The 19,137-nt window shown below is 42.9% G+C and overlaps 1 protein-coding gene and 1 long non-coding RNA gene across 5 annotated transcripts in view; one reads left to right on the top strand and one right to left on the bottom strand.

The window, feature by feature from the left end:
- Positions 1 to 19,137, top strand: part of LOC139106554 (uncharacterized) — a 206,444-nt gene that overhangs the window by 65,261 nt on the left and 122,046 nt on the right. Inside the window, exons 3-4 of one of the 2 annotated variants that reach the window (XR_011546382.1) lie at positions 16,893 to 17,264; positions 17,397 to 17,437. This is a non-coding gene — a long non-coding RNA (uncharacterized lncRNA). Of the gene's footprint in view, positions 1 to 16,379; positions 17,265 to 17,396; positions 17,438 to 19,137 lie in introns of those variants that run through there. The other variant, XR_011546383.1, reaches the window with a different exon arrangement.
- Dpr1 (defective proboscis extension response 1) overlaps positions 1 to 19,137 on the bottom strand; it is a 251,820-nt gene that overhangs the window by 225,990 nt on the left and 6,693 nt on the right. The gene's annotated exons all lie outside the window — the stretch shown is intronic.

The raw sequence follows: 19,137 nt of genomic DNA, 5'->3' as shown, positions 1-19,137 counted from the left end.
CAGCCCGATCTTAGTTTCCTTGAGGCGTAAAACGAGATCTCTCCCGCGTTTGTCCTACGGGTTCTCGGTGGAAATCGATTTGGCGTGTTTATCGAGCGCTTTACAACCTAGAATTATGGCGGCGGCGGCGGACTATTCCTGATTTTATTTATTCCGATTCACGCGTGCCGAGTGACGGGAGGAGCGAATCGCGTAAACGACGTTCTCATCGAGAAATAAAGTTATGTCGGATCGATATCGTTTATGGAGCAACGGAATAACAATGAAATATTTCTGCGAGACGGAAGATTTTTACTTCGCACTCCATCGACTTCGCGTTCTTTTTCGTAAGGTAGCTGGGACAATATTAATATACGCGATCGCGATGTCGTTGCGGAACAGTTTCTCTGCGAATCGATGACACGGAAAGAATACCCGCGGCGCGGAGAAGAAAAAGACCCGGGAACTGTATTTCACCTCATATTTGCTGTCGATATGAAAACATACCGGCGACGTGTGTAACGGTGCGCGCACAAAGGGCATCGAAAAATCTCCCTACACGCGTGTTCGCGCTGCTGAAATTTCGAAGAGCGCCGCTTTGCAAGATTTATCTACATCTGGGTAGAAACCTGCCAACACGGACATTTCATCCAGCGTGCAGCACGTTGCAGCAACACGTAACTTACGCTACGTGACTGTAAAAGGGCGCACGGCTATGCTTTAAACTTGTCTTTTTGATCGAATCACTGAATTTTTGACGTGGGAAATTAAACCGCCCGCGTGTAAGCGCGGAACCGGAAAATCGCGGAGACTTGAAAATATTTCGATTAAATTTGCGCGCCCGCCCTCGTTATTTCCGCGATATGATTTTTCATCCAGTCATCGTGTAATTGTTTCTGCGAAATAATCTTTTTATCTTGAAAACATTATCGATATCTCAAACAGGGGAAAGCGCGTTGTCCGGAAAAATAATATTTCAGTTACTGTTGAAAAGTTTTATCACTTTTCTTTTAATATACACGTCACGAATACAGACACATGTGTGATATACAATATTTTTTTATATAAATAAAAAAAAACGCACTTTCGTGGATGCATGTATATACTCTATGAATATTACGAAAAACGATTTAAATCAGGCTCTTAATAAAAAATTTACAAAAATATTAAACCTTACCGCGAGGAGAAAAAAAACTTAAATTTGCACGCAGATTTATGTTGTTAGAAAAATTATTTAAATACAAAAAAAAAAATAATGCGTACGGTAAAATCAATGTCGATTGCGGAGCGAGAAAATGGAGGTTTTGTGAGACAACAAGGAGAAGCTATGCGCCGCAGGTTGTTCCAATTCAAGTTAGAATCTATGCGATATACCACGCGCGCGATTAACTCTCGAAGCGAGCGAAAAGGGAAGAACGCGCCGTTTCACGAGCCCATTATCTCGAGTCATCCGTGCCCGACGACAAAGGGTCGCCCCCGATGCCGGAAATTAAAGAGCCTGTCGTCGAGCGACCAGGAGACAGAGATGGGAAACCCGGGGAAGAGATGAGAGAAGAGCGAAAGAGAGGAGCGGCAGAACTGAACTCGTGATTTCGCTAATAAGGCTTCGCCGGCAAAGTACACACCGACCTCTGAGATCTTATCAGTACTTGCGGGGCTCCCCGGATGATCGAGCCATCTCGGATTACGCCCTTCTGACATCGATCTAAGTCAGCCCGTAAATAAACGCAGTTGCCCGTTGCCTGTAACCGAACGATGACCCGCGTCGATCGCATCCTTTGTTTTTCAGGCAGAACACGACAAACACCCCCGGTCGGTTGCCTGCCATTAACTCACAAGACTTTGGGTGGAATGTTTTTAACGTGCTTCTGTCGCGTGCCTTTACTCCAAATAAAAATTCTTGAACGCTTCTCCTTGTAAAATCAGAAGGAGAAGCGTGCTTATCTGCCTTCGACTTCTCCTTTTGGAAACCAGTCTTTTGTTTGGCGTAAAATAACGTTCGAATAAATAGTAAGTTCTTTAAAATTGTTGTTTAAGAAAAGGTTTTTGTACTCATAAATAACGACGTTTAAAGCGAAGCTTTTTGTTCATAGAAAACGTAGGTGTGTTTAACGAAAAGATAAAATTGTTATCTTTTTATTTGACATATATTTACATATGCAAGTCATTGAGAAAATTCGTTCGCTCATTAATGCATCTCACGAATTACTTGCCGGTCACATTTAAACGTTAAATCTTGACAGCAAATTCTGACGACGTTTACGAGCACGAAGGAACTATCGAAATTTTCGTACCGCCGAGCGTCGTTGATTTAAACGAATTTTTCATGAGAACGGCCCGCCAGCCTTAACGAATACATTTCGGCCATTATAACCCGCGGCACGAACCGTAAGAATGGCACTTTCAGATCGGATACAATGGTCTATCGCAGGGCGTGCCGTGTCTGTAAAACGAGTTTTCAACTCGCTCCCGAACTCGTTTTCATAGCATATTACATTACGGCATAGCTTATATTCATGCATATCTATATCGTTCGTTTTCATTTTATTATTATCACTTACACTTCCATCGAAGTTAAAGTTAACTTTCCTTTTTATCCCCTTTTTTATTTTATTGTTTCGCCATTTACCACATTGTCCGACATCAGACATTTTTCTATTAAAATCCTCAATTACACTTATAATAATGTAATTAGCTTACGTAACGTTACTGTACAACTTACACTAGCGAAAGTAGGTGAAATTCTCGGGATTAATTATTTCCAAGTCCCAAACGTACGGGAATAGATTACTTTCCTGGGAGATTTACATTTAAGTTCCACCGTGATCCCACGCGGATGTCAATAAACGCCGACATTACGTCAAAGGAGAGCAATGACGGTGGGTAGCTCCATAGAGATTACGATGGAGTATCATTCGCCTAACGAGCGCAAGCGTGTATGCGCGGGAAACTTCGTCGAAGATCTCTTACCATTGAAGAGTTCCGCCCTGACGTCTCGAGAAGTTCAATGCCGGTTGTAATCTCTCGCGTTAAAAGTTTACCCGCGCGTCGCGTCTAATTTTATGCAGGACCTGCCAGATTTTACAATGCATTAATCGACGACGTTAGATCGAAAATATCGGCCACGTGGCTCTCGCGAAAGGAACAAAGTCAAGCCTGACTTGAAATACTTGACGGATGAGTCAGTCGGTACGTTTGCCGAAAATTCGCCTGCAGAAATTATTTTCCCTTTCGCGTGACGGTTTAAATGAGCCATGAAAATGATTATCTTTAATGTTATGAATAATATTATAATTTAATATGATAAATAACACGGCGATTGGGTATGACAACGCTACGCAGTACAGCTCGGCCTCTTTTGGCCGCTCATTATTCCGATGTTCGATTATGCTCGACAGGACTCGCGAAACGTATTGAAAATCCAACGAACCATTGTGCGATCCTGATGACATTGCCGACCGATTACAATGTTCTGTCAGCGATTTTCGGGCCCCACCATTAACCTGCCGGAAAGTCCGCGCCGCTGTTAACACGGTCGGATGAATCGGGCGGCGCGTCAAACGCAGATCGTACAAGTATGGCAAACACGTTCGCGCGTGTGCGCGCTCGCCTCCGTAATTGAATTATCGGACAAGCCACTGTAGTCCATATGTCGAATGATGATCTCGACGACCGTCGAATGCGTTAACGTGGCCACATTCTCGGGAAGCGAACGTTATATTTTAGCCGCGGCGAATTAATTAAGGCTCCCTTTGTGCCGTTAAACCACTTTAGATTAACGTGAGTACAAGGGAAAATTGAATTGAAGATAAAACTTTCGTGAAGTGACTCCCAACGATATATTATAGATGAAGTAACATGATTTACATTCGAATGCGAATGAATCGGTGTCATGTATTATGCATTTAGTTCGAAGGACGCAGTACGGTCAAAATGCAGACGAATGAAAAAGACGTGACGTTGTACATTTCATAAAGTCGTACAAAGATTTCTCACGAATGCTTCTAGTGGCATAAAGCGCTTTACAATAAATTTTCGCCGTTTCGGACTATTGCGTATACAAGTATAAACGATAGTGCGAACGTGCATATGCAAAGACGTGCTCGTAGAATGTGCTGAAGATGTTGATTTGTGCTCTCTTTACCGCGAGTAGAATACGAAATCCGTCCGTATAAAAGAAAGCAATTTTCTACGAATCTTTGTCTCAATGTAGATTGATCAGGACTCGATTTTTGCGTTCGTATTTCATGCATTTAAATTACTTACATTATTTATTCGAGCTTGCACGCGTACATAAAAATTCTGAAAAAAGGGGGAAAAGAAAGCAACAGGATATAAATATTTTAAATTGTGTTGCAGCTAATAATTTTTCGGGGCTATTAAACTTTTACATTTGCATGCTGCTCTTTGTACACGTTCGTCCAGGATCAAATACTTGGTGAGTTGCGTTTTGCATGTGCGATAAGTTCCGTCGGCCAAAACAAATCGCGCGACGTTGCGGCTGTTTTCGAGGCGATAAGGTCTACCGAGCCGCGCGCTAATTTCGAGCCGACAGTTCCATAATCGGCCGACCGTGGTAGGCCAAGTTTACACAATCCGTACATGCGGCTTCCTCTCAAGAAACTTTCCAATTTCGCAGCATTGCAAAGGGACGGGTCGGCAGAGGCCCGTGGTACGTGCTACGAAACTCCGCGGTACGTCCCGCCGAGCTTAATCCTACTTTTCTCTGCGCCCCGTTGCGCTCTCCAGAATAGGTAGGTTCTTCAATGCACCCCATCGTGCCGCTGTAGTATCCGCGCGTCCTGTAATATTGGCTGTATATCACGATTATATCCGGAGGGCCGTCCGATACGTCGCGCTTGCCATGATACTACATATTCCCTTCGACGGTTTTATGCACGCCGTTAGCGAAGCGACGCTCCATTTTCCTTGCACGCTCCTTTTTCCCTTAGAACCGGAGAATAGCGTTTCTTATCGCAACGGCGCACCGTGTGTCCCACGATCGTGACCTCTGTCCAATTTCGGGTATCTCAGTTGCAAGCTGATTTGCTCGTAAAATAGTGTCGGTTGAAAAGGAAAAAGAAATTGAGTGTACTTTTGCAGGAAACATTATTGTATTGATGTATTAAAAAAATTCGCGTTCTCGAAATCGGTGTTACGGAACTGCTTGCGCTGCATTACACAGATTTATTCAGAGCTCAATAGCGTTATTGAGGTGGCGACTTATACCTACCTCGCGCTGATATTTCCTGGCACGTCCGGAAGGATAGGACCGAAACGCGTCGAGCGGCATATTCAATTCCGTGATAACGGAACGCGGATAATGCGCTGGAAAATCGGGGGCCCGTGCCGGCACAAACCGATCGGAAAAACGGTACTTCCGGCAGCGAAATATGAGGGCCTGGTGTTAGAGAGTGTCCCCAATATCGGTCGGTTGAGAAACAACGCGGTGTCGATGCAATAAAATAATTTTCACGTCGGGCGCGCGGCGTTATCAAAAAAGCGCAACCGCGTCTGCGAAGCTTATCGGATCGCAATGAAAAACGTAAATGATGCTCGCGAGCTGCAAACGGATTTAGGATGAGTCATGAGAAAAAAAAAAAAAGCTTTCGGGACTTTTTAAAAAGATAATGCGGCTCGGCGATGTGGGTCACGGTGCGGTATTATTGCCCCGGATATCTTTTTATACACACCACGGGAGATACGGCCATTAAATTTAATATATTACGTGCTCATGATTCTTTTTCTGTACCCCTTTTTCCCTTCTTCTTATCGACTGTTGCGTCGAACTTGAGACGTCCCGCGGGAGGGAGAGTCGAAAGGAAGAAATATAATTTAATTATTTTCCTTTTAAAATAATTTTAATATATATCATATACAATGTCGAAACGTTAATAATGGTAAAAAAAAAAATGTAAACGTTCACAGTAACTTTTATTTATTTGAAAATAAAATGTGAATAGTTTAAAGCAAATTCTTTGGCGGAACGAAATGACTTTTTACGTTGTATTAAACAATTTGCTTTAATTTGCCTCATTTGGATAGAAACACGCAAAACAGCATTCAGTGGTTTATTTTCATTTGTTTGTTCAGGCAACACTTCCATTTCACAATCTTTGTAATATTTTTGCGGCGCGTAATCTGCTCGGATTACACTATTGCGAATCAGCGGTATCGATAAACACACGCCGCGTTGTTCCGGGTCGTCGTTACACTCAAATGCGTTCTCACCTCTGAACTCTCCCTGGAAATAGGAGCAAGCGGATGCATGCATACAGCATGAATGTGCAACGACGCGGCAGCTGTGAAGGATGAAGTAATGCAGCGGCGATATAGCGCGACGTGCGGCAGGATATGTGGCGGCCACGATGCGCGCCGCGCATACAGGTTTTCATGCGATAAGAAACCTACATTTTAGTCGTGATTGAATGCAACCGCTGCCTCGAGTTAAAGGAAACATGGTAGTTGCACCGCACACGCCCGCACATGCTGGATGTGTGTGTGTGTTCGCGCGCGGGGGTAGATGGGTGTGCATGCATCTTGCGCAGGTACATGGACGCAACTGCAGGTCTATTTGCATCTTCTCGAAAATTGGATATGCTTTGCAGAGCGCGCGCGGGCGAGCTTTAAAGCGTGGCCTCGGAAGCCTCTCTAGAACGCCGGCGATAAAGTATCATGAGAAACGCGCCTCGCGGTGCACAAATCGAATCCCGCGGTCGGTTATGAAATAGGGCCGCATCGGAAGCGCGGAATAACATACTCGAGGCTTAGCATCTCGCACGTCTCACGGGTAGCTGCAGCCATCCGCCGCGGCTGCAGCGAGCCCCTCATTCAATATCGCGACACGCTGCTTAACTTTCGGAATTAAGTGTCTGATAAGCGCAGAAGTTTTCCTCCCGACAATTAATAATGTGCCTCTTAATACATGAATGGCTAAATGCAGACGGTTACGCTTTTAGTATTGTGTACCGTAGCCGCGTATCGCATTGCTTTCGTCGCTTTTTTTTTTCTCTCCCCCTCAGTTTTATCATTTTTAAGCGGGAACGGGTCTCGGGGTTCTTTTTTTCACGCATTGGGCGTAAAGCCAACGGAAGTTCGTGCAGTCTGCACAACGGCACAGAAGTAATGCGGCGCCTAAGATAAATAAAGAGAGAACGCCGAGAGAGAAGGTGGCGGTTCTGAACGGTTGCTACATTCTGGAGAAATGGAGAGGGAATTCTTTGGTGTAACCCTTTCTGTGTGTGCCGAGGAGAAACGCCGGATGAATCGGCCTCACGTACACGCAGCAGTGCACGGCTCTCGCCGAGCATTTCGACGCCGACTATGAAGGGAAATTCCACCGGTTTCTTTTGACTGGAACAAGCGGTCCGTAATAGAGTTGTTTCGTGCAGCACACGCATTGTTTTGAGAGATACTACCGACCCGTGCGATATGTTCGCGATGAAACTCTCGGGGCTGACAGATGCGCGTAAAAGGAAAAAAAAAAGAAAAAAAAACCGTGAGAGTCCGCTTAATAACGTCATTTCTCATTTATGCATGCGGCTGTTGAAAAGTGCTTTTTAAAAAGTACGAGAAATAGACGTGAGATTCTGAACTCGATTTTATATTTCGCTGGAAAGGAGCTAATTTTAATCTATATGGTAACAATATACATATTTTTTATTATCGTCATTATTGGACTTTACATTTCTTTCTTTTTTTTTTTTTTTAATATAATTGAAAGTTTGAATTATTGTTTCATCGTGATTAGTTTATAAATAATTTGTTATCGATTCTTTCTTCCGAACTGTCCAGAGGGAAAGAGAATTATAATTTTAAAAAATAATATTTTTTTAAATTACCTTCAATGCGATGGAATCGCTGAGCTTTTGCTCTCAATACTTATTTCAAAAAAAAATACATAAATAATATATTTGCGGTGTAATTCGACTATTGTTCCACTGAAATATTACGTATTATTAGTTCTGGAGAAAAATTATGAACGCTCGTTTAATATTGAAAGTATATTCTTCTTTAAATTCCAATTTATTTCAATTAATAATTTATTCCAAAATGAAACGGGGAGGTCGCAACAATTTTTATTACCATATTAAAAAATATCGAGAAAGAATTTGGATTGTCACGTTCGATTTTTCTTCGGGAATTTTGCATAAATTTATTCCGCGATCGTTACCTTGCTAAAGCAAGGACTAAAGCTCTCGATCGACTCGGTCCTTAAATCAAAGGTTTACACAAAGCTTTAGGCGAGCACAGGCACCGTACTCTGTTCAATGTTCATACCAGTCTGCAGGCGCGTATAATCATTTTACATCCGCACGGCTCCATTTCGCTAATGCTGCGCTAGTTTATGACGTAATGTATGGTAAGCTGCGCAATTATTGGCCCTCGGATCAGTCGCCGTTCTTCTTCTCGCTGCCCTCTGCAGCGGAGTGCAGATGTTTTCCGGGCTAATTCGATGCAGCCACCTAATTTTCTCGGTCAATTCTCGCATTTATTTTGCGCTCCTTCCTTTCTGCGGGTAAATGTATTTTTTGTTTATGCCCTGGTGTGTTGCATAGCGATTCGGCACGGCTACGAAGCACTAAACTTTAAATTTAACAAGCCTGCTAAATTATCATTAAGTAACAAATTCAAGCGCATCAAACAAAATTTTTTGTAGCTCGCGATAATTATCGAAAGCGCGATTTAACGAGATATTAATAACGAATTGTTGAATATAGTCTTTTAATATTTTAACTAACGACTGCATATTTCATTGTGATATTAACGTTGATTATAATCGGATAAAATTCAATCGGTTTGATAATTATTTAGAGGAGTAGGAAGTCAAAAGTGCCATTGATGAAATATGTCGCAGAGGATGTTATTTTCGGGTTTGCTCAGCGCCCGCACGCGTATGCATTCGATCAGTTAATCATCAACTTGCAAGTCAATTAACGCGATTAACTCGCGCGCCAGTTAAACGCCTCTTCCCGCGTGACACTTCGTCATCGACACTCGCAGCACCACGTTCCGTCGGAACGCGCCGCCATTCATATGCCTGATAGAGCGGACGCGGAAAATATGGAATTTCAGATGTCGATTTTACACGCGGCAGATTCAGTCGCGGTGTCAAAACCTATTCATGCTTACGCGTAAGCGAGCGAACGGGCGGCGGCACTTGCGGGGAGGCGGGGGATGATTCTTCAAAAGGATTTCGCCCTGGGAAATCAAACGGAGTCTCTGAAATAAATTCACGTTCCTCGCTCGGTGGAGACCGAATTTTTTCCACATTTTTTTTTCATCGCCGTCTTCTACTTTTCTTTGGCGTCTGGCGAGCATGAGACGAGCCGACAAACGTCTGATTGCACTTCGCGTTTAACTTGCGCAAGGAGACATCGCTGATTACGAAAGCCTTTAGTTTACGATATATGTTTCCTCTATAAGGGAAAATTCCACGGTGAATTACAACGGAATAAATCCACCGTGCAGTTTTCTATTTCGTTCGTTAGATTTTATTGCGTAAAAATGACGCCACTTAATTTTCGCTATAAAATATAATCCAATAACTAACAATGTCTGCTATTGTCGGAGATTAATCCGGAAGCTCGTAACGAACCAGGACGAATTCATTCGGACCGAACTTAAAATTTAAGAGAGAACGAATCCTCACTCCAATCGAATTATACTCTCGACTATCACGAATTTTACATTCACGAATGTTTTCGAGGGCATAATCCGCGCCAATGTAGAGGATTCATTGCAGTGGATTTCAATGCGTTTTATGACTCTCTGTCGGACTCGCTAAAATTCTTGTCTCAAAGTGGATTTAATAAATCTGAGTCGTTAGTTTACACATTCGAGCTTTGGCTAAAAACATTAGGAATTATTTTAAAATCGTATAATAAATGCAGGCATATATTATGTTGAGAAAAAATTAGTTTCTTTAGCGTTTATTTTAAATAATAAACATGTTGACTTGCAATAAATTTGTGCAATTGTTAATAAATTTTTATCGTCTTGCCACTTTCGCAAGACATTCTGTACTGATCCGTTTTGTAAGAAAAACAAAGTGAAAGAAATATTTGTAAGGTTTATACTTTTTAAACAGGTTTACAATTGTACGGGAAAGTATGAACAAGCTTTGCCGCGATCAATTAATTCTTGAAACCTTAGTACAACATGTTTCTTACTTTAAAACTACTTTACTAACGATACATCACTTGAATCATCGATCACCTGTGCCAGGAAACACTTCTGTTGGAGATTCTTTTTGCTTAGGAGTCAATATGTTACAGAATACATTGAGTGATAAATAAAGCTAAATAAAGTGGGAGATAAAATAATTTTCGGTAGATTGAATACAGATTTTGATGCATTGCGATCGGGACTGTCGCGCTTCGCGCAGATAGCTTGTTCTCGTAAAAAGAAAACTTGGCGCAGAGTGCTGAAATTTGAAGACTGCGATATCGTTGACACGTTCTTAACTCATCGAGAAGTCGCCAACAGTTGCGACGCGCGCGGCAACATCGATACTTCCGAACTTCGAAGGCTCTTAACGACGAGTATTTTTATACTGTCATAACCTCGGATAACAAGTTCTCGGTTTCGCCCGAGAGCCGTAGCTATAATTCAATGTCGGTGGCTGGCGGGGGCCGTCTCTCGAGGCTCTATATCAACTTCTTAGACAGCCTAACTCCTTGCGCCACCCGTTCGTGCCTCTCGCACCGTCCGCGCGCAGCGCATGTTCGAGAGGGCATGGCTTATACCCCTTCATACATACGTAAGACACGGCCGACCACTGAGATTACGAACGTTCTTTTATTTATAACGTCTCGCAGCGGTGGCGTACGTTATGGACGACACGGTCGGGGATTCGGAGTCTGCCGCCAGTCGATACGACGTACGCGAACGAAAGTATGATCAATCGCAAATGCCGTCTCATTAACTATCCTGGGAGTCGAGGCGATCGCGTCTTGGATCGAAAGCAACATCTTCATTCCGCCGGTGAAACGTCATTTTGCAACTTGGGAGAGATTTTCATACGGTTGCTTTTGTTTTTTGATACTCATATGTACACTGAAAAGCAGATATGGCATTTGCTGAGGCGACGGCAGCTAGCGAACGCGACTTTAGCGTCGTGTTCGTCGAGTTTCACATGCGCCGCATGTATTATATACCGCGCCGGCCGGATTGCCGATGACTGATTCTTTTCCCCCTGTTCTCTCATCTCTTGCTTCTGCCGCCTAGAGTTACGTATACTAGCCGTTGTCGCCGCAGAAAATGCCATATCTGCTCTTCGGTGTACATTTAACATAAATTTATATTAGGTAAATAGTTGATTAATCTGAGGTAATTTTAATTGTAGGAATAAAAAATTAGGATTAATAGATAATGTGTGTATTAAAGGTGTGTCTTATATTCGCATCGAAATAATTACTTTCCGTGCAAGACAAGTTGTCGCTTGTAAGATTCTTAATCGAAAACCGCGTTGTTAAATCTCGTCTCTAGCTAGATTGGAACATTACACAATTGAGGAGGGTGGCCAGGTGATTGGATAATTGGATCTGTCACGTTCTACCTTGTTACACAATCCGCTAGCCATTAAGCAATGACAGGCTTGTATTTCTTCCGGACACCATTAAGATCGGAGAGGGCGTCAAGTTCTTTTTTTTTTTTTTCCCTCACATGATTCTCCGGCGTTTAATCTTTTTCCTTTTGTCCCTTGCGAGGCAATTATCGTGGTCGTGCTGAAAGAAGCCGCGCACGTTATCGTCGTCCGCGAGCATAAAGGGACCGCGGTTAAAAGGCGAAGCCCTGGAGACACGCCCTGTACATTCGATCCGCGCTTATAAACCATTTATTTGTCGGTGAAGATATTGCAGCACGTCAAGAGAAAGAGATACACGAGAGCGGTCGATTTCTCAGAGTCCGCGCGGCCACACCGTGACGTTGAAATGTGATCGGGCTTATCTTCATGATGTACGAGATGCAAACACTCATTACATCTACCCGTACGGTACGCGGAAGGGTCTGCCCAGGGGAAAAAAATATGCGGCGCCGCCCGGAGATTCAGCATAAAAGGAAACATTTGCAAATTGCATAAGTTCTCTCGATAAAAGGTTTTTCTCGTCGGATCTTTTGAGATCGTGCGTTACAAATGTTCTCATTATGTAATTGCTCGAGAAAGCAAACTGTATCGGTAGTTGTGTTAATACCTTCAGCGTTTGCACGTGCCGTTTAATGCAAAATTTTGAATCGTTTCTTAACGACATTAATATTTTACCGTGGCTGCGGCGAGCGCTTTGCAAAATGTGATTTCATATCATCGCCGCCTTTCCAAAGCAACGTTATCAGTCACGTGCTCGCTGCTGCTGCATGACTTCAATATATTATGCTATATTTTAGAATATAAATAAACGTCAGGATTAGAGAGTTATACTTCAGCGTTAAATATCGCTGGAGCCGGGAATATCATACTTTCTAGCAACAAGAGCTTCACTGAAACCACTAATGTTGTTGTTGACTTACAACAACGATGTTCGCAAATTTTACCCTAAACTTGTCTTCAAAGTTGCAGCATAATTTATACAGCGTGACGTATCTTGACACAAAATTAGGTATAACATGCAGCGCTATGAAATTGCGGAATTTTGCGAAAACCGCATGCAATTTATGCGAGTATATAAAATACGTTTTGCAAAAAGTGTATCAACCGCGTATTAGTCAACGGTTGAACAGGAAGCGGGGGGTAAAAGTTGCAAGCTCTTAATTTTGAGACATCTTTATCGGGCTTAAAAAGCTTAAATTTCTTCATGCATAATTATCGTTAATAAATCTGATTGTTGCACATGAAATAATAGGACGAAAATTATACGATTCGCGTGGCGTGGCACGGCTTTTTTTTTATTTATCGGTTCCCGGCGGAGCGGTCGGCGCGGTGTGCAGACGTCGGCGAGTGCTTCGAAATTCGAAGGCTTTCGAGAAAATTGCAAGCACGAGGGGGGCACGCCGCGGGGGAAAAAAGCTCGTCTCTATGCGGCCGGGTCGCGACACGAAGTAGACGCGGCAGTGGAAAATTTGTCAGGCTCAAAGGCAACGGCGAGCAAAAGTTTCCTGCACTTCGGCAATTTCCTCGACACTCGGACGAATACACGACGCACGGCGTAGGCATCATCCGTACTCGAGATGAAACTTGAAGAAGTTTTAGGCCTCGGCCAAGATTGTAAACGTGCTTGCGAGTTGAAGCGGATGGATACCGATATTTATCCTAAAATCGCGAAGCGCGTATAAATTGCAGAACGCAATAATCTTTAATTTTAATTACTCGGCAAAAAAAAAGCCAAGCATCCGATAAATATAAATTATAAATTTTGCATGGAACTTTACTGTGCTTTAAAACGCGTTGGTACTTTTTATGTGCTGGTTTAATATCACGGAATTTATAATTAAATAAAAATATGCGAAATCATATATTTTCCGCAATTTTAAAATGTTTTCGATAAATCAAATCCTTCAATGTATTTTCAATCTTGTAATAAGTTCAAATAATTCTGTGGGGAAAAAAAAAATCTGTACGTGTAGTATCTTTTTAAGCATTTCTCGATTTATTTACTCGCAACCTGTGCAATTGCAGACCTGCCCATTAAGCACGTACGAGGGTCAGAGTAATGACTGTAATAATACAAATTCTGGACATTTTGGCCGGGCGAAACGAATTTAAGCGGATTATACGGAACGGTAGCGGCGGCTGTGTCGGAGTTTAAATAGGGAACGAATCCTTTTTGCATCGTTGACCGACCTCGTAATATGAACATTTTATGCCACGCTTCGATTAATAATCTTTTTTGGTAACGTTTTCCCGATTATCGTTGCATTACGTGCGAATCGGTTGCGTACAACTTTCGTACGTTTCGATATGCAAATGCGGAGCGGATTTACTATTTGTTCGACAGCACGTGATGTTTGTCGTACAGACGGGAAAGGTTGTTTGCTTTAGCGATTAGAAAAATAGTTGTTCGGGTGTATGTGCGCGAAAAAACATTTTTTTTTTAGCGTTTGTTATATAGCCGGCTTAGAAATATAAATAGAGTTTTAAAATTATTTTCCTCGTTCTCTCGTCGCTCAAACACAAAATGTAAAATTTTTAAACTAGAATAATAAAATGAAATTTATTTGTTGCATTTATTAAATTTAAATTAAAGCAGAAGTAATTCCACGAAGGTGTGAATTATTGCGAATTATCTCTAATAAACTTTTGCGGAAAAATGAAATGTTAAACGCAAAATGTAAAACGATAGCTTTTATTCTGAGATCAGTGGAATAATATCAGGTACTAAAAGACACGACCGCCGTGGAGTCGCATTATTATCAGATAATCTGAATTATCAGATTTTATATAATTTCTGTGTCGATATTACTAAATGCTAAACGTATCGCGTTGTTATATCTTACTATGTTAATCCCGTTTAATGTTAGTCTAAATCAAACGCGAATTAGTTTATTACTCGCTCAATGTGTCACGAGCAAAAATCTCGCGCGTGACATTATTATAATTTTGCAGCAAGATTTTGAAGTTACCACAGACGCGGTAACTACGATCAATTATATGCAATGTCGTTATAGTATAGTTACGTTATAAGGTAACGTCGATTCTCTTGTGAGGGAGCTTTCCGCAGGTAACCTTTAGCCGGCTTTGTGTTGCGAGCAAGTGTAACGTCTCCTCGTTAACTGCTAATTACGGTAGGCAATTTACTGGTACGTCCGATCCTTATTACGCGAATTCGTAAGCCCCGGCAGCAGAAATTAATTAAGCAGCTTGAAATTCGTCGCTATCGATAACAGATGAGTACACGGATAACGTTGCTGGTAGTTTCTCTTCAGTTTTCAACATAAGCTAATGTAAATTTTATCTGTTTCGGCATTACAAAGCCATTTATTTTTATTCTTAAAAAAAAAAAAATCTTTTTATGTATAATAATTTTTTATTACAAATTGTAGATCTAAAGTTAACATTTGCTTATCTCTCTCGGGAATGAGCCTCGAGAACGCGACTTTTTTTCGCGATACATTAAAATTAACATTAAGTTTAACACTCGGTATAACATTTATAATTCTTTTAACAATGCGTTCAATTGCGTTAGAGTGAGAAAGAGGAAGAAAAAAAGAGATAGACAATATCGAGTAGTGCGGAGCCGCGTTGGTAGATGGTACTAGTGGCCAACAGCCATTTTACTTTATTTCCGGGTTCCGGTATTCCGGGCAGTTCATCCGCATGCAGGAGACGCTCCGTCCGTATCCGCTGAAATACGCACAATCGGAGGACGAAAGCTTGTAATCCGACGTAAGATACCTACCGCCCCATCAATCCTTCGTACGCGGAGACCATCCCTGACAATTTATTTTATCTCGAAAGTAAGTTGTACTCTCATTTACGCGTACGTAATATTCGCGTCTCTTTGTCGCCGATAAGTACAGTCGGGGCTCGGTCGAGTGAGGCTTTATGATCGGAAACTGCGGCAAAGTTATACAGACGTGAATAAGGAATATAATATTCACCATGAAATCTTACGTACATTCGCGTACATACAATACAACGCGTATTATTATTAGGTAGCAGGACTCAGCAGCTGTAGGCGCGGGAAGCGCGGGGAGAGGAAACGGCGCGGGAAGCGCGGGGAGTGGAAACGGCGCGAGCTAGCGGCGGTCAGACCGCTCTCCCACCATTCCTCCACCGGCGTTCAGAGTGATCGGACGGCCCGCACGTACGTAGGAGACGCCGCATCCGTATCCGCCGAAATATACACAATTGGTGAACGGAACAGAGTAATCCGGCGTAAGATATTTTTCTTTACCAGTTCTTTGTACGCGGAGACTATCCCTGACTACTTTCTTTATCTCGAAAGTAAATTATACTCTCTTTTACGCGTACGTAATATTCGCGTCTCTTTGTCGCCGATAAGTACAGTCGGAGCTTGGTCGAGTAAGAACCGCGGTGTAATCATACATTCGTGAATCGTCAATAGAACTGAATATTTCGTACAACGCTTCATTTACGTACGTTCGGGACTCAACGGCTGTAGGCGCGGGAAGCGCGAGGAGAGAGGATGGTGGGACGGTGCGCGTTAGCGGCAGCTGACCCGTTGCGTAAGAGTGAGAAAGAGAGGAGGAAAGAGAGAGACGGAAAAGATCGAGTAGTGCGGGACCGCGTGGGTAGATGGTACTAGTGGCCGGCAGCCATTTTACTTCATTTCCGCTTCCCGCTATTCCAGGCAGGTCATCCGCACGCAGGAGACGCTCCGTCCGTAGTCGCAGAAAAACGCACAATCAGAGGATGGAGGCTTGCAATCCGGCGTAAAAATACCTTCCCCCATCTATCCCTCATACGCGGAGAACATCCCTGACAATTTGTTTTATCTCGAAGGTTTGTTGTACTCTCTTTTACGCGTACGTAATATTCGCGTCTCTTTGTCGCCGATAAGTACGGTCGGAGCTCGGTCGAGTGAGACTTAGATAATCAGAAACCGCGGCGTAGTTATACAGTCGTGAATAGCGAATAGAGTATTCACCATGAAATCTTTCGTACAACGCGTATTATGCGTAGGTATAGGACTCAGTGGCTGTTGGCGCGGGGAGCGCAGGGAGTGATGACGGTGCGGGGAGCGCGGAGATTGGGGGGAACGGCGTGGCTAGCAGCGATCAAGCCGCTTCCCTTCCATTCCCTCGTCCGGCGTTCAAAGTATACAGGCTCGCACTTAGAAACACAGGAAACGTTACGGCCGTATCTGCCGAGACACGCATAATCGGTGAACGGTGTCTATCTTCGATACGAGAACCGCGGCGTATTCAGCCGGTACATATTCGCGATAGCATAATAATAATGTAATATTTCCTATTGATTCTTTTCTACAACGTATTATTCTCGTATTTTGCAGGAGTTAAGCAGTAGAGGCAGTAGCACCAGGGGAGCGCGGAAGGAGGAAACTTAAGGACAGTGGCGCAGAGAGTGCGAACCAGTGCAGTGTTTATTCTTCTCGCTCTGGATTGTCGAGCTGACCGACCAACGACTACGTACGAAATTATTTGTGTACGTATTGAATAAATCGCTTCATTCATACGACCTTGTTTAGATATTGTAAAAATCCTAACCATGTAATACTTTTCTGTTTCAGGTGGAGATACAGAGGACGTATCATACATCGACGAAGGAGGATTAACACAACTCAGAAACTGTACGACACGACGTCTCAACTGAGAGGAGGAGCAGGCCCGGGACGGGCATCTTGCACCGGCGGAGCAACTAATAGGTAAGGATTAATTTTTTAAATATAGAATTTTTAGTTTTGTTCTTTTGCTAACTTTATTTTTATTTTTAATTTTTTTTTTATTTAGACAAATAATCAATCTCTACATTAATATTGTCTTATTTTATGTTACAGCCACCGGCAGCTTCGTCAACTCCGCTGCTGCGCATCGAACGGTGAGTCCCACGTTTTTTATGACCCTTAATTCCTTAATACCTTTAATCCGACTAACCCTTCGCAATATGTACGATGACTCTTATATTTTTTCTTTCGCTACAAAATTACCGATGATTACATCCGCCGTCACGATGGCGAGGTTGAATGTCTCGTTATTACATTTCAATTAGTAGGGTTTTGTTTGCGGTCTTCAGGATTGGAATCAGTTATATTATTACGTATCGAGTTGTACGTTTCTTCGATTGCATATTATACGCCCGGGTTTCCTCATTCGTCTAAGTAGCAAATGACGAAATTTCCTATTCTATTGAATGAAATGTTACATTTACAATCACATTCCACTCGTTTTCGTATTAAGTCTGAAAATGAACTTAGGTGCGAATAAACATAATGCCTTTGAAATCGAGCCCACTAAATGAAGACATAATTATCATGCGTCTGGTATTCGCCGACTCAAAAGCGGCTCGTTCAGAGAGAGCTCGTAGGGGAAATTTTCATCTCAAAGACGCGTGCATAGCGAAGTAGCAATACTAAGGTACCCGTCGCGAAATTTCCCGGCGCAAAGCGCCTAATATTTCTTGCGGTTTTTGCGACGAAGTGAATTACGCGATACGAAACACTTTCGTATCGAAGGGGGGGATATTTTTTCGTTTTGAAAGAGAGTGCGCCCGCGGTAATGTATCGAAACGCTCGCGTGGAAACCTATTAGCAGCTGCACTTCGCGGAAAGAGGAAGGGAAAAACGCATGGATAGGGTTGTAAATGACGATTTACGATCACACGCGAGAGCCGTAAATGTACGTGCGGGACCAGCTCGCGGTCTTTTCTCCTCTTCGTAGCGAAACGCCGGCGCGAGCAGTACGTCCATCCTTTAATAGTTCGGTTGATAATAAAAATGCAAGACGGGGGCGGATTCCCCAGCGGGAAATGTATGTATGCTACGCGCTAAGCTGCTCGTAAATAATAGCCGGGGATTTCGCGGGTGCCCGTAGATAAGCGTGAGCGAAGCGATCCCTCGCGCTAATTTAATCTTGCTTTATCCCGAGTGTTTTAATACCGTGTTTAAATTTAATGGACCCGGGTCATTTAATTTTTCCAGGACGAGCGCTCCCGCCTGACGATAACGCTAATACGTATTTATTAGACGGTACACTTTTATTATCGTAGGACGAATCTATAGAACATAATTAAGGGATTTCGTACGCGAGTGGAAATCGGAAAAATCTCTGTTCAGCATTAACTGGCCATTATTCACGTGTATTTTTCTAACGACACGAAACATGTAATAGTGTGGTATCTTCGAGAGAATACTCGTTATCAATGAAACATACCTAATACCGTGCTCGGATATTGTATAACGCAACTTCGAAATTTCCTTTAAATTCCTGGCGTATCGTAAAATAAATATAAAATTTTTGTTCATAAATTTTTTGTTATCAACACGATTAGTCTTTTTCTTCGCGAGCGTTTACGAGGCAGGCCGGGAGACAGGGCGTATCCTCGGGTGGCTTTCTCGCGGTGGGTCGCGGAATCGTTGCGCGCACGTAAGCAGCAGCGGAACGTGTCATCGACTTACTGCGGCTGGCCGGGTCCAGCTTATGTAATACATAAAGCAGGACACGAGTTCGCGATATGAAGCCAGAAGTCGTGCGCGTCAAGTCGTCCCGCCGTGGTATCCCGCCCGCGCTCGAAGTGATTTA

The sequence above is a fragment of the Cardiocondyla obscurior genome, linkage group LG11, assembly GCF_019399895.1.
Source record: "Cardiocondyla obscurior isolate alpha-2009 linkage group LG11, Cobs3.1, whole genome shotgun sequence".
NCBI classification, from domain to species: Eukaryota; Metazoa; Arthropoda; class Insecta; order Hymenoptera; family Formicidae; genus Cardiocondyla; species Cardiocondyla obscurior.
This window is presented reverse-complemented; position numbering and strand designations above follow the sequence as displayed.